General features: G+C 34.3%; 1 pseudogene; it reads left to right on the forward strand.

Annotated features, from left to right (window-relative positions):
- The first annotated feature begins 10893 nt into the window (after positions 1-10893).
- On the forward strand, positions 10894-12035 carry LOC123947658 (annotated as a pseudogene).
- Positions 12036-17225: the final 5190 nt, after the last annotated feature.

The following is a 17225-nucleotide window of genomic DNA, read 5'->3' on the forward strand; positions in this document are numbered from 1 at the left end:
CCAAATGGGTGGATGAGCAATTTTCATAATTATTGAGCTTATATAATCTTCAGTAATAATAACTATGGCAATAATTTCAAACAAACAATTTCTAAATTTCTTTTGCTTGCTACAACTCTTTTTTGAAAACTGGTTACTTTTTCACATACTGATAAATACCATGCAGTAAGGATGGCACATGATATGAGCACTGGGTGTTATACTCAGTTGTTAAACACTACATACTAAACTGATGATGTACTATATATTGGCTAATTGAATTTAAATTAATAAATAAATAAAATATCGTGTATTTTGGAACAGAATGGTAGAGAAATATCTTCATGAAAGCATACAATTGATGGGTATTTTTTATTATATAATAGAGAAAATTGGAATATGTCTATTTGTAAAATAAAATCATATATTTCTCTTAATGCATATTTGAAAGATATATTGCCTGAGAACTTCTGAGTCTCTGATACAATTTTTTAAAATATATCTTAACATACCATTATATGCTTCCTCCAGTCTCCTATTCTTCCTACTCCCTCAACCTCCTCCTATTTCTTCTTCTGAACCTTCAAATGCAAAAACCAATCTTAGATGGAAGGCTGTACAAAAACAGCCTGTGGGCTTGTACTGCAGATTTTGGTTTGCTTGCCCATGGTCTAAATAATAGCAAAACGCTAAGGATGGTCCTAAAGCAAGGATGAAGGTATGATTTCTTATCTTTTTTACTATTTCAAGGTGATGGAATCTACCTGTTATGTTCTATTAATCAAAAAAAATCTAAAATTCAATAACTCATTATTTAGTGCTGATATTGTTTTGATTTAAACCAATAAGTGGGCCATAACTTAAAACACATTGCAATTGGGGTTATAATCTAATTCAGCATATGAATCTACTGTTACCCTCTAAAATTCATCTGGGATAGGGTAGGCAAATATTTGAATTAAATGGGTATGTGGAATGGATTACCATTTCTGCATCATTTTTTAAAGTATTTGATGGTAGTAACAAGTACTGCAGTTTTTCCAGGGAAAGATGCTTTGATTTATTATTTGTTTATAAGAGTGAACTCCATGGTTTTCTACTTGGTCCTGAGTATATCTCTTTTAACAATATATCAGGATGATTTTTCACATGCAGTAGAATCACTGTAAATGAGACTAACACATAACTGCCACTTATCAATAAACCTTTCTTCATCCTCATTATTCTCCACTCCAATAAGTGTGTACCCTGGCATTCTATAATCATAATAATTAAGATTAGCTCAGAGATGAGGTGAAACAATCCCAGAAAGTTCCAGATTTTACCCTCTTCAGTGGACAGTTTTCCTGACAAAAGAATTTATATCCTTTCAGGAAAACGGGAAGGAGATTAAGATACTAATATCAATGCATGACTCTTCCTCAAGGATAACTTCCTTAATGGGTTCTAGCTCTATGAATAAAGACTAAAGTCTTTATTTGGAAAAGGAGTCTAACACAATTAGATGGCTATATCATCCTTCCTTTCACCCAAACTAGAGTTCTTTCAATTATATAGGTCAAATTGGAACTTAATGGATTGTCTATTTATTTTAGCCTTAGGAGCAGCATGATGTCTTTTTCAAACTAATGCACATTGCACAAAATTTTGATATTCAGTCTAACCCTACCAACTAATAAGTAACCGAACCCATCTTGCCAAAGTCAGCTAAGTGCTATTACATGACCTCTGCCTTCCCATAGTCCCATCATTTCCAGTGAAATGAGGAAGCTCACTGTAATGAAATTATCTCCCACTTTCACCTCAGACCAGCAACTATAATACCTTTCAATGTGATTAATACCCTCCTGTGCATTAAAAAATGTTCCATATTGCTGTCATTCTACATCTTTGGACTTATTTCTCTAATATTTCAGCTTTAATCAGGATAAGTAATTCACAAATTCAAGTAGTTATCTAATTGAACAAAAAATTATGGCCATCATCAGAAGTTTGAACACTTCCATTAAAACCACAATCACTACTTGGGCCTCACCTTGATCTATGATGTGCTGGTAAACTAGCTTTCTGGAAGTAAAAGCCTAATTTAAAGCCAAAACAAAACCAAAAACAAACCCCACAATCATTAAAAATATATCAATAAATTCACCCTGATATAGAATTATATTTACTTTCTCTCTGGTATATCACCCTTAGAATCTATTGTCACATATATTCCCCCAGGCTTTTGTCAATGTAAGTTGGTGAATTATTGCTATGGTCTTAATATGTACCCCAAAATTCATATTTTGAAATTCTAACTCCCAAAAATGATGGCATTAGGGGATAGGGCCTTTGGGAGGTAGTTAGATCATGGGCGTGAAACCACTAACAGGATTAGTGCTCTTATGAAAGGACCCCAGAGAATTCTGTCCCCCTCCTTCCACCATGTAAGCATACAATGAGAAAACAGAAAACTGGAAGAAGGCCCTTATCTGACCACACTGACACTCTGAACAGGATTTTCCATGCTCCAGAACCGTGTGAAATACATTTCTTTTTATGTTTGATACAGAGTCTTCTGATATTTTGTTATAGTAGTCCAAATGGACTAGAACAATAACTACAATACTTTTTGGTATTTAAGTTTTCTTTTTTGAGGTTTGAATGTTAGGCTATAAGCATGTGAAATATATTCACTATCGTGCTACAAGGCAGGAAGGTTGTATCTAACTGTATATAGAGAAAGAAAATGACAAGTTTGTGGCTTTAAATTCTTAGCTTGATTTATACTCAGCAAACCAAGGAGTTCCCGTGACTACCCTCAAGAAATTTTTTATCTCTTATAGCCTTATGTCAGTTGTTACTGAAAACAAAGGAGGTTCTGATCTTTTTTTTGTTTGTTTCAGTTGAAGTGTTGACATATAACACTGTTTTGGTTTCAGGTGTAAAACATGATGATTTGATATTTATATACACTGCAAAATCATCTCCACAATAAGTCTAGTTATAATCTGTCACCATACATGGTTACATTTTTTTTTTCTTGTGGTGAGATCTTCTAAGATTTATTCTCTTGGCAACTTTCAAATATGCCATAAAACATTATTAGTTGTAGCAACCATAGATATTCATGATAGTGAATATATTTCACATGCTTACCATATTGTTTTGTATCATCTCTATTTACTTTGAATTTACTTTGAAAAATGTTATCCTTTCAAGCAAGTTTTTTTCTTTCTTTTTTTTTTAAGATTTTACTTGTTTATTTGAGAGAGGGAGCATAAGCATGGGGAGGGAAATAGGGAGAGGGAGAAGCAGGCTCCCCTCTGAGCAGGGAGCCCAAAGCAAGGCTCAATCCCAGACCCCAGGATCATGACCTGAGCCAAAGGCAGACATTTAATTGACTGTGCCACCCAGGTTCCCCAGTAGAAGCTTCTTTCTAACTGATAATCTAAGTAACTCATCAATACTTGATGCCAAGGATTCCTGATATCTTATCTTCTTACTGTTTTCAAACAATTCAAGTTCAGATAACTAATTAAAAAAAATCCTCCTTAAGAGTGTATTTCATGCAACCAGCTGTGCAGTCATGACTTTTGAGTGCCAATTTTCCATGTACTTTCTACATATCTTGTATCAGCTCTTGCTCTACATTACTTTTACAATTGTTTTTATATAATTCAGCAATGGAGATAAAGATCATTTATTCTTCAAGGGTAGAAGGCAGTTTTTTTTTTTCCTAACTAGAATTAAGATAATGTCCTGCACTGGGCAAGACTGGGCAGGTTTACTGGCAGTCTTTTTAAAGTACTGGTATTTTGCTAAGCTCAGGGTCTCAGTTGTGACAGAGACCTATTGTATTTAATTATATCACCCAATACATTGTTTTATTATTGCTTTAACAAACTCAAATCTGTTTAGTTGGTACAAATCCCAGAGGGTAACATGGCCACATAGATTCAAGCTTATTTCTTGGTAAGTTTTATAAAATTGTCCTTGTCCCTCATCCCCTGACTCCTCTAGATGAGGGGTTTGAGTGTGAGAAGGGTATGACTGGAAACCAGATGAAATTATAGGTCTGGAATGGACTACTCAGATTTTGTGGAAGTGTGGAAGTGTGGAAAGAGAGAGATAGAGAGAGAGAAAACCCATTATCAGACAAGTGGACACTTTAGACCCCAGAAGACTATTAATGATCTTTGCCACTAAGAACTGTCTCTGGAGCCTTTCTCCAAAAGGTAAATACTTCAGTGCAAGAATTTTAAATTTGCTTGACTTTTAGGTAAGGCATCCTCCATCATATGAAGATAACAGAGATAATAGGGAACAACTCCAGCACCTCCTAGTCACCCCACACACCTACCTTTACCCACAGGCAAAATACTTCTTTTCAAAATTTATTTTAATTCTGGTAAAATTAACATACAGTGCAATATTCATTTTAAGTGTACAATATAGTGATTCAACAATTGTATACATTTTTCATTGTTCATCACGATAGGTGTACTCTTAATTCCCTTCACCTATTTCACCCATCCCTCCACTCACCTACCCTCTGATAACCATCTGCTTGTTCTCTATAGTTAAGAGTCTACTTTTTGGTTTGTCTCTTTTTCTTTGTTTGTTCCTTAAATTCCACATGTAAGAGAAATCATATGTTATTTGTCTTTCTCTGAATGACTTATTTCACTTAGCATTATATCCTCTAGATCTATCCTTGTTGCAAATGACAAGATTTCATTCATATTTATGGCTGAGTAATATCCAATTGTATATGTATATACAATTGAAGAGAGATGATGGATATATAGATAGACAGATGATAGATACTAGAAAGATAGATAATTATTATATCTTCTTTATCAATTCATCTATTAATGGATACTTGTGTTGCTTCCATAATTTGGCTCTTTGTAAAAAGTGCTGCTGTAAACATAGGGGTACAAATATCCTTCCAAATTAACCCTTTAAAATTGTTTGGGTAAGTACCCAGTAGTGGAATTGCTGGGTCATATGGTGGTTCTGTTTTATTTTTTGAGGAATCTCCATAGTGTGTTCCACAGTGGCTGTTCTGATTTGCATTCCCACCAACAGTGTACAAGGGTTCCTTTTTCTCCACATTCTCACCAGTATGTGTTCTTCCTTGTGTTTTTTATTTTAGTCAGGCAAAACACTTCCAAATGTCTTCCTCACCCTATTTTAAGTCATATAGTGGAGCATACAAATGTCACATGGCTGATGGCTTGAACAAATAGGACAGATTGGATTAAATATACTTAAGCAGTTCCTCTAAAAACAAGTTATTGAATTGGGAGCCCTGAGAGCCAGCTGAAAGCTATGTCAGAAGCATTACTAACCTGTAATCTGAATGATGGATTTTTAACTTGGCTGCCAACCTCCAAAATTGTAAACTCTTTCTAGGAGACCTTAGGCACTCTTGGGTTTATACTTGTGTGAGGGCTAGTCACTGGCTTGCATCCCTTTGGAGAACACTGTTACTGACATCTTGGGAGTGATAAAAGAGACCTCCAGATTAATCAGAGAGGACAACAGAGGAACATACTTAGGTGAATTTGCAGCAGAAGCTGAGTTGGTTTAGAAATGAGGGATGGATTTTGTGGGTGGAAATTCTGAAACATTTCTACATGTTGCGATAGCTTTTGCTCTGGACTCTCTATTCAGGAATATTTTGCAACAGATTTGGTAGATTTTTTCCCCTTAGTAGTATATTAAAAGTACCATATTCCCATTCAATTTCCCTCTCTTCCCCTAATGTCCTCCATGCCATCCCCTTATGTTCTACATATGAGTGAAACTGTGTGATAATTGTCTTTCTCTGCTTGTCTTCTTTTACTTAGCATAATCTCCTCCAGTTCCACCCATGTCAGTGTAAATGATGGGTATTCATCCTTTCTGATGGCTGAGTAATATTCCATTGTATATATGAACATATCTTCTTTATCCATTCGTCTCTTGAAAGGTATCTAGTCTCCTACCACATTTAGGCTATTGTGGACATTTCTGCTATGAACATTCAGGTGCATATGTTCCTTATTTTCACTACATCTGTATCTTTGGGATAAATACCTCGTAGTGCAATTGCTGGGACATAGGGTAGCTCTAGTTTTTAACTTTTTGAGGAATCTCCATACTATTTTCCAGAGTAGCTGTACCAGCTTCCATTGCAACCAACCAGTGTAAGAGGGTTCCCCTTTCTCCACATCCTTGACAACATTTGTTGTTTCCTGTCTTGTTAATTTTTGCCATTCTAACTGGTGTAAGGTAGTATCTCCCTGTGGTTTCAACTGCTAACTGAACATAATAATTTTTAAAAAAAGATACTGCCTTCTAGTAGGGCAAAATTGGAAGGTTTTCCTCTTTAAAAGACTGAGAATTTACTAATTTAGAGATTCCTCAGCTTTAGATGTAGGTGCACTGTGTAACACAATACCCATTAGAGTCCTTCTCTGCAGAGAAAGGGAACTGATAAGAATATGAAGCTCCTGCTTCCTGCTATATAATAAATAATAAATCTTTCTGTTGCTGACCCAATAGGATCCCTCTGTTCAGTATCTGTGAAATGATGGTTGGCCAACCTGTTAGACTCAAGGTAAAATATCAGGCTTTGGTTAATACTATAGATTTGGGGGTGCCTGTGTGGCTCAGTGGTTAAAGCCTCTGCCTTTGGCTCAAATCATGATCCCCGGGTCCTGGGATTGAGCCCCACATTGGACTCTCTGCTTCCCCCTCTCTCTCTGTCTGCCTCTCTGCCCACTTGTGATCTCTCTCTCTCTGTCAAATAAATAAATAAATAAAATCTTTTTAAAAATACCATTGATTTGGTAGAATATAAGAATGACAAATATTGTAGCACTTTAATCAATAATAGCTTTACTTTTATCTTATTTATTATTTATTTATTTATTTATTTTAAAGATTTTATTTATTTATTTGACAGACAGAGATCACAAGTAGGCAGAGAGGCAGGCAGAGAGAGAGGAGGAAGCAGGCTCCCCGCTGAGCAGGGAGCCTGATGCGGGGCTCAATCCTAGGACCCTGAGATCATGACCTGAGCTGAAGGCAGAGGATTAACCCACTGAGCCACCCAGGTGCCCCACTTTTATCTTATTTAAATGTTCAGTCTGGTATGTTGAAACTCCTCCATGAAGTCACTGTGTTTCTAAGTTAATGCAATGGTATCAGGAACCTGGGTGTACTCCCTCTTGTTGATAGACAGTATATTCCTAGTATGGTTGCTCATATTCATGGCTCTAAATGACTTGCCTTCCCATGTGCTGATATCACAACAATGAGAGGGGGGTAGAGGAAAAGAGCAAACCTCTTTCATCAAAGGATAATCCATGGAAATTGCATATCTCCACTTATAACCTTTGCTCATAATTTAGTCACATGGTCACAACAAGTTGCAAAGAAGTCTAGATATAGATGTAGATAAATATTCCATTAATACTGAGGAAGTGAAGAATGGGTGTTATGAAATATAAGTTTAAGATCTACTAGATTATTATGCAAAGACTTTTGGAGGAAAGACTAAATTTAGAATAGAAACAAAAGAGCATATAGGACATAAAATTTTAGCTATTTCAGGTACAGTTTTTTCCTATTACTGACTAATAAATTCTCCAGCTAATACTGTCACCTGTTATTACCAACTAAAATAATCTTTGCTTTTAAAACTTCCAATTTCTTATCTATGTATTTGGGGTATCAAAACACTTCTGTGTGGAAGGGCAAACACAGATTAGGGACATGTATACTGAAAGCTTTGGAAACATAGTTAAAAGTAGCTTTGAAAAAATATATATAATTTATTTTTTTAAGTATTTAGTGCCTGGGGAGAACTCATGTATAATGTATAAATTTGCAACCCTTGGGAATGGTGTTCTTGGATCTCATATCTTCTGGGAACTCGTCATAATCTTTAGATATTTTCCTTCAGGGCCCAGAAAGCATAAATACTCAATGGGATCAAGTGTTCATGAATTTTATATGGCACTGTGAATAATATTAAGAAAAGCATTCAATACATAAATAAGTAAATTGCAGTAATGGGGAAATTTAATATACCAGTCTACAAATCTGGAAAAAAATCCCTAAATCCATTTACAAAGTAGTTATGAATAGAAAAGAAAAATAATCATAGATTGTGGGATAAAGGGAGATTCCTTCAGAGAAGAATGGAATGTCAGTGTGGTTTGTTCAGCCTGATGATAAAAAAGTTAAATATTAAACCGGAGATACTTTGTCTGAATAAGTCTGTTTAATAGTTTTCAAAAAAAAGTGTTTAATTTTTAAGTGTTTTTGGCAGACTGACTTATGCTTCAATTGGGTGAAAAGAATTGGTATGTTCAAAATTTAAAGGCCATATTTCCATTATATATATTTTAACCCATTTTCTCCTATTTTTACCATTATGATATTAACCCTACTTTTTCTAACCTTTAAACTGTGATTTAAGAAAAATCATGGAAAAAGACAGAATACAATGAAAATTGTATTAAAATTGTATTAAAAATTGTATTAAATTTGTATTAAATTAAAATTGTATTAAAATTGTATTACAATGAAAATTAAGTATTAAAAAACATTACTTTTTAAAAATGTCACTAATATTCACAATATCTAACCTAAGTCTGACTTCTAACGGTTTTGTAATGTGACCTTGTTAACTTTTGTACAGTGCATGTTGGGGGATTGTTGGTGTGTGTATCTGTTGAAGTTGGACAAAAAAATAACCTTATATAATAAAACTGTGCTTAAGGTGATTTAGATATAAGCATTCCTACAGTTGTTGCCATTGGAGTAATTTGTGTAAATGAAGAAAAATTTATAATTCATCGCTTTACAATTATGTGAAAGTAAAAGGACTGTGGAGGAAAAACAACAGTCCTTACTTCTATCCACTCAGTTATTAACATGACTGACAACATTTTTTATCTGAGAATTCTCCTATAAATGCCTCCGGGTATAACTGGAAACAAATTTTGTTTGTACTTGTATGGTTATTTTTATTTATATGTCTTTGAAATAATAATGTATGTTTTAGAGTTTGGAAATAATTATATCAAAATTCTCAAAACAGAAAATATTTTCTATCTGGGTCACATTACTAAACCTTAATTATTTTATGTGTTTGATATGAAGATACTGAAGAAAGAAATCTTCCTTAGAATCATTAATTTAAAAAAAAGCATTATAAATTGCCCTATAATTGTTGATACAGATTATACTTTTCAGAGGAAATTTAGGAAAAAATCCTCTTTCAAACTTAATCCTGATCTCCAATTTGATAGGTGTGCAAACCAGAACAATCTGATTGTCTCACTTAATATATGCCATGTGTTGTGATAACCATAGTTATCTGTAGTTAATATTTATTTAATTACTTGTTAGCCAAATATTTGAATATCCTTATGATAGGGAAATACATGTCTTCTAAAATTTTGTCAACACTATTTTGTGATTCGCTGTGTTTGAAACTTACCAAATACTCTTCATCTCTTTTAGGCCATGCTGACCTCACATTGTTCAGCTTTTCAGTCTGTATTTTAGATAAAGAATGAAATGGTAAGTGTAAAGCATAGAAGCAGATGGAAAGAAATTTTATGGTAAACATTTTCTTGTAATTTTTCTTTACTAATACTTATTCACATATTATTAATTTTAAGATTACACTAATTTTAAAATTTTAATTTTCTTTTAATTTTTACTTACTAATTTACTTCTTTTAATTTTTTCCCATAAACTCACTATTCTCTTTTTTTAAAAAGATTTATTTATTTATTTATTTGAGAGAAAGAAAGAGACAGAGAGCAGGGGGAAGGGCAGAGGGAGAGGGAAATAAGCAGACTCCATGCTAAGCATGGAGTGGAACTTAATCTGGGATCCTGAGATCATGACCCGAGCCAAAATCAAGAACCTGCCATTTATCTGATTCAGGCACCCTTCACTATGCTATTTCTAAAAACCATAGCATCTCTAGGTTTCCATAAGCTTTATCTTTCTCCTCCCTGCTCATGCAATTTCCTGAAGCCCTATTTATATATTTCTAACTGCTTATATATCCACTACTGTCATTTATATATTCTTTCATTTTTCAGAATCCTAACTTTTAGAGGAAAACTGCACTTTTTTTTTATTACACGTGCCAATATTACCAGACTGTTCCTACTGATTTTGTTTGAGTGTACAACATGGGAAGAGAGGAATGATAACAGAGATTGATGGAATGGAAGTACTAAGAAGGATAGAAAATAAAATCATTCATGATATTTCATATTAATTTCTCTGAAATTGTATCTCATTAGCCATGAAAGAAATGACAGAACAATCAGGCACTTGAATTTGATCAGTTGAGTAAAATGGTAAAGTTATAATAACCCTGTTTATTGACAGGATCAAGTGTGTGTATATTTTATGAAAACATTTTCTGATGTACTCTTAATGACAATAATCATTTTGGTTCTAGAATGAAAATCTCTTAATTGAATAGGAAATGGGATCTATCTCAACTCTTGCATAAAATCAAGAGAGAAGAAGCATTTTTCCATGTTTTAAAATGAACACTGTTATGCTGTAAATAAGCAAATTAAAAAAAAAGAAAAAAAAATGCACTCTAATTTCCCTCTGATATTTCCTCATATAAAAATGCTCAAAAATTGCTATAATCACATAGATTATTCTCTGGTAGAACTGAATTAAAGATGAAATTCTCTGTCCAGCTGCTCTGGAAATGCAAACTATAGTTCTTCCTGGCATATCCATCTTCAAAACATGAATGAGCATTGTATTCTATCTGAAATATCGCTTTACTAACTTTAAACACTTAAATCACTGTTATTTTTCCATTGGGATCATCAATTTACTTCTTCCTTTCTTTTCTATTTAGACCTGCAAAAGTAAAGGTCAGTAATGGAAAACCGCACACAAGTGATAGTATTTGTCCTGGCAGGTTTGACTGATGACCCACAGTTGAAAGTTGTGTTATTTGTCTTTCTGCTTCTCACCTACTTGATGAGCGTCACTGGCAATCTGACCATCATCACACTTACCCTGGTGGATACTCACCTCAAGATCCCCATGTATCTTTTCCTTCGGAATTTTTCCTTCTTGGAAATTTCCTATACTACTACATGCATCCCTAAATTGTTGGTTACTATGTCAAGTGGAGACAAAACCATTTCCTTTAATTGTTGCGCAACTCAGGTGTTTTTTGCCTTCCTTCTTGGTGCATCTGAATTTTACTTGCTGGCTGCTATGTCCTATGACCACTATGTTGCCATCTGTAAGCCCCTGCATTACACAACCATCATGAACAGTAAGGTCTGCATTCAACTTGTCTTCTATTATTCGTATGCTGGTTTTTTGTCATCTTTCCACCTCTCCTCCTAGGCCTAAATCTTGACTTCTGTGCCTCTAAAATTGTTGATCATTTCTACTGTGATACAACTCCCCTCATGCAGATCTCCTGCTTAGACACACATCTCTTAGAGACAATGGGATACATCTCTGCTTTGGTGACACTCGTAGTCACATTGATAACGGTGTCACTATCATATACCTATATTGCCTTAACAATTCTAAAAATCGGGGCACCTGGGTGGCTCAGTGGGTTAAGCCTCTCCCTTTGGCTCTGGTTATGATCTCAGGGTCCTGGGATCGAGCCCCGCATAAGGCTCTCTGCTCAGCGGGGGAGCCTGTTTGCTCCTCTCTCTCTGCCTGCCTCTCTGCCTACTTGTGACCTCTGTCTGTCAAATAAATAAATAAAAATCTTTAAAAAAAACACAATTCTAAAAATCCCTTCAGCTAATCAGAAGAAAAAACTTTTCAACATGTTCTTCTCACATGATTGTGATATCCCTTTCTTATGGCAGCTTTATCTTCGTGTATGTTAAACCATCAGTCAAAGAACATCTTTTTCCAAGGGAATTGTAGTGCTCAATACTTCTGTGGCTCCACTTTTGAATCCTTTCATTTACACTTCGAAGTACCAGCAGGTGAAGAAAGCCTTCATGAATATAGTACACAAAATTGTTTCTTTTTCAAACAAATGAGTTTCCTGTTGCATAATACATACTGGAAATGAACAAAGAAGTCTCATATAATACCAGTGTATTCAATAGTAGCTTTCAGTACATAGTTTCCTCTTTTTTCCCTTTATCCCTATGATACTCATCTTAATCTCTTTCAAGTTTTATTCACAAAAGCCCTTCCTTTTAATGTTAATGTTCCTATATTCTTCTTGAGATATATCTCTTTCTCATCTCACTTCCTTTTCCTCTAGATATAGGAAAGAAATCGAGCTGCATTTTAAAATCTCTTTTGTCTATAATTCCTAGTTACTCAAGACTACAAAATCTTGTTTAATTTGAATTATACTTATTGTAACACACAATTCAAATGTTATTACTATCTTTATTTGTGATCAGGTTTATTTTCTTAAACACAGTGAGTTTATTTACTGAAATTACTCATTAATTTATAATAAAACATTATATTCATTTATATTTTTAAAATACAATTTGTTGGCAGTAATTATAATAGAATTTTAACAGAGATTAGCCATCAGTGGTGGTGTTCATCTTTGAAATTGTCTATTAAAAATGTGATTGTTTTGCTAAAGCGTGTTCTGTAGGTACTAGCTATTTAGAAGAAAATATGTTTGAATAATGCTTTCTTAAGGAGCTGAATAAAATATAAGCAGGAGGAAGTCTACATATATAATCAACTGGACAATATTATATGTTTATGTAAAGCTTATAGAATGAACTGCTTCTTAAAAGATATTTGGATCACAAATATGATTTCAAGAATGCTTAATTATATATGTGTGTGTGTGTATACACATACATATACACACATAGTATGTACATAGTATGTACATATGTATGTGTGTATATGTATGTATATATGTGTGCATGTACATATATGTATGTATATATATGTATATGTATATGTATATGTGTGTACATATATGTACATATATATATATCCATATTGAGACAGTCTAATACAGTTGACCCCGGAAGAGCATAGCAGTTGGGGCAATGCCCCTTGCAAAGTAAAATCCATGTATAAGTTTTTACTCTCTAAAAAGTTTACTGTTAATAGACTACTGTTGACAGGAAGACTTACTGATAACATAACCAGTTTATTAACACATATTTTATATATTATATGTATTATATCTTGTAATATTACAATAAAATAAGCTTGATAAAAGAAAACATTATTAAGAAAATCATAAGAAAAATACATTTACAGTACTATATATATTTATCAAAAAATTTCCATGTAAATGGAACAGTGAATGTCAAATCTGTATTGTACAAGGGTCAGCTGTACAAGAGTAACCTAAACTAAGGCTGTCTCAATATGCTGATTATTTTGATCCTATTAAGGTGCCAAATACAATGAGTTTGCTTAAAACACACTGTCCAGGGGATGGGGTCTTTGGATGATGGGTATTAAGGATGTCACATGATGTGATGAGCACTGGGTGTTATATGCAACTGATGAATTATTGAAGACTACATCTGAAACTAGTGATGTACTATATGACAGCTAATTGAACTTAAATTTAAAAAAAAAAGGAAAAAATAACATTCTGTCCATGTTAGCCACTAATTCATTGAAACTATTCTGAAAAGTCTTCTCTTACATATTTTAAGATGCTGTCACTTACAAGTTATTTATCACAGATTCTCTAAAGTTTAATAATGGTCTGGCACTTCTAAACTAAGACTTTACCATTCCTACTTCTTCCTAACTCCAGACAGATGACAGTTGCACCACCTGCCTTCTACGTTTTTTGTCTATGAAATATCACTTTGTGTTATGTCTACTAGAACTGCAACATTTGACCTCACAATCCTGATTGCCCAAAAAGTTTACTACTGCTGGATTTTGCTTTGTTTTTGCTCTGTTCTTATTAAATTGGTCTTTAATAAGTAATATAGCTTTTTAAATACAGGTACAACTTACTTCTTGAGAGAGCTTCCACCTGAAATGCTGAAATGCTTTACCAGAAATGGTTCCAGCTTTGCTGCTCTAGTGATGTAGGCCAGACAATAAATATGATATAAAAATAAGATTTATATTACCGTTAACCATCCACTAAGTGCATGCACTGCTAGGTATTCTATATAAATCACGTAATTATGGAAACAATATTGTAATATAATGATTATTAGCATTATGTATAGTAACAAAAGAAAGTTCAGAGTGACTAAGATCATTTTGGAAGATACACAGCTAAAATGATTGGTGGAAACTTAAACTCAGGAAGGCTTAGTTTTCATTACTTCAACTGAAGATCTTGTTATCTATTAAATTTTTATCTTAAGCTTATTCTCCAGATATTGTGGACCTGTCTGGTAGATATCTGGTCTTTATTTTCTTAACAAAATGAGTGTTCTGAGTGACAAGTAAAAGAGTATTAGTAGTAAAACTTTCACTCTGCTTGCCATTATACTTTTGTAAAATTCCCACATCTTGTGCTTTCTAATATTTTCTTGTCTCAAATGTATAAACTGTCCTGAACCCTCTAAGTATTCAATTAAAATATCACCTTTCTGGGGAGCCTGAGTGACTCAGTTGGTTAAGCATCTGCCTTTGGCTCAGGTCATGATCCTGGGTCCTGGAATCAAGCCCCCATAACAAACTCCTCATCATGTCCCCCATTGAGCCCCCCATCAAGCCCTGCATTGAGCCCTGTATCTAGCTCCCTGCTCAGCAGGGAACCTACTTCTCCCTCACCCTCTGCCTGCTACTCCCCCTGATTGTTCTCTCTCTGTCAAATGAATAAGTAAAATCTTTTAAAAATATATCATCTTTTTAGACCATTGCCTATTTTTTCAAAGAAGACTGAATAATTCAATTTTCAGGGCATCTTCATCCTCAAGACATTATTTTTTTAGTAATTCAATAGCATCTATCTTTTTAAAATGATTTTATTTATTTATTTGACAGTGAGAGAGAGAGAGAGCAGGAGCAGGGGAGCAGCAGGCAGAGGGAGAGGGAGAAGCAGACTCCCCGCTCAGTGGGGAGCCCTATGTGGGACTCCATCCTAGGATACTGGGATCATAACCTAAACCTAAGGTAGACACTTAATGACTGAGCCACCCAGGCACCCTCAATGGCATATATCTTATGAATATCATTCTAATTTGTTAGTAGATTTGCTCATAAAATTAGCTGTTTTAATTAATTTTTCCAAAATAAATTAAAAAAAAAAGATTTTATTTATTTATTTGACAGACAGAGATCACAAGCAGGTAGAGAGGCAGGCAGAGAGAGAGAGGAAGAGAAGTAGGCTCCCCGCTGAGCAGAAAGCCTGATGCTGGACTCAATCTCAGGACCCTGGGATCATGACCTGAGCTGAAGGCAGAGGCTTTAACCCACTGAGCCAGGCGCCCTTCCAAAATAAATTCTAATAGGTATGGATTTCTCCATCTGATTATGCTCACAGTCTTGTTTTTGTTCTTTCATCAATTAATCTTCTTAAATTTAAATAAAACCCTGTGATTAAGAGTTCCTTATATGAAACTCAAAAGAAACTTACAGAAACTACCATGCTTTGTCTTGGGAAACATATCTCACATTTTGGTCAGTTGAATCCCCTATGCTCTGACTAAAAAATTTTATTTGCGTATCTCCTACTATAAATTCAACACCAGTATTTTTATTCAGTTGAAAAATAATGTAAGGTTAAGTTGTCTGAACATTAATGTATGAAAGGGTAAAGATAATTGTCCCATAAAAAAATTAGTGTTAGGTAGACTCTGGTCTTTTTCTGAAAATCTCAAATGTCATTCCCTAAATTTTAGAATACATTTCTCATCATTAAGACTTCCTTTTCCCCAAAAGTAGCATAATTGCTATATTCAGATTATCTAACAAATTTCTACTCATTTCTTTCCATTGGTTTGTTATAATGTGAAATTTTTAGTTACAGATGCCATCTTTTAAAATTTTATTTACCTTGATTATTTTTATATTTCTTTTATGATATTATTTAATAAAAGCTAAATTAAAGTTTTCCACTGTGATCAGAATACTTGAAAGATTCTCTTCTTAATAAGTGTCTCATTGCTTGTTTTCCAATCTGAACTTAGAAAGCATCAACCTTTGCCTATATTTAGCTATTATTGCCATCACTATATTTTTACTTCAAATTTTCTCCTCAACCTTCTCACTGGTCTGTAATCCACCCATCCATTAACTCTATTGTTTCAAACTCCACCTTTCCAGAGTCATGAGCCATCTTTGGCGTTTTTTGTTTGTTTGCTTGTTTTGTCATTTTAATATATTTCAGCAATATTTGGAACAATTGATTGCTGCTTTCTATTTAATAACATTTATTTGCCCTGGTTAAATGAAACATTATTTTGTGGACTTCTCTGAGTATATTGGCAATCCTTCCTCATTTTTAGTTCTGCTGGTTTTTCCTGTGATTGATTCCTAAATAGCAGGAGCCCCAGTTCTCCAAACTCCATCTGAGCCCCTTCTCTTCATTGTCTTTGTATTCTACTCACTCTCCCTAATGAGATATCACACCTAATTCCAAATTGTGTGTGTGTGTGTGTGTGTGTGTGTGTGTGTGTGTGTAGAACTGTGTCATGAGAAAGCAAAAATAGCCAGGATTTGGGAAGCTGTGATCTTTGAGAAAATTATACTGACTGAGAGGATGTCATACATTCTATAATTTTCCTATTAGCTTCTTGCTCTTTCTTATATAATGAATAGCAAATTTCCCAGCAGAAAATGGCAGGCATTTGCTGTCTTCTCTCACATGAGGCTGGAGAGAAATAAATTGGAATCCACATCTGTCAATGCCAACCAGGGTTTACGTTGGATAGAAAAGATCTTGTCTAAAAAGGAATTGAAGATGAATGAGCCTGACTTTTTAAAATTAACATCTAAATGTATTATTTGTTTCAGGAGTACAGGTCTCTGATTCATCAGTCTTACACAATTCACAGCACTCACTATAGCACATACCCACCCTAATGTCTATCCCCCAGCCAACACATCACTCTACCCTCTCCCCTCCAGCAACCCTGTTTGTTTCCTGAGACTAAGACTCGTATGGTTTGTCTGCCTCTATATTTCATCTTGTTTCATTTTTCCCTCCCTTCCCCCATGATCATCTGTCTTGTTTCTCAAATGCTTCATATCAGTGAGATCATATGATAATTGTCTTTTTCTGGTTGACTTATTTCACTTAGCGTAATAGCCTCTAG

This window comes from Meles meles, chromosome 7 (assembly GCF_922984935.1).
Source record: "Meles meles chromosome 7, mMelMel3.1 paternal haplotype, whole genome shotgun sequence".
NCBI classification, from domain to species: domain Eukaryota; kingdom Metazoa; phylum Chordata; class Mammalia; order Carnivora; family Mustelidae; genus Meles; species Meles meles.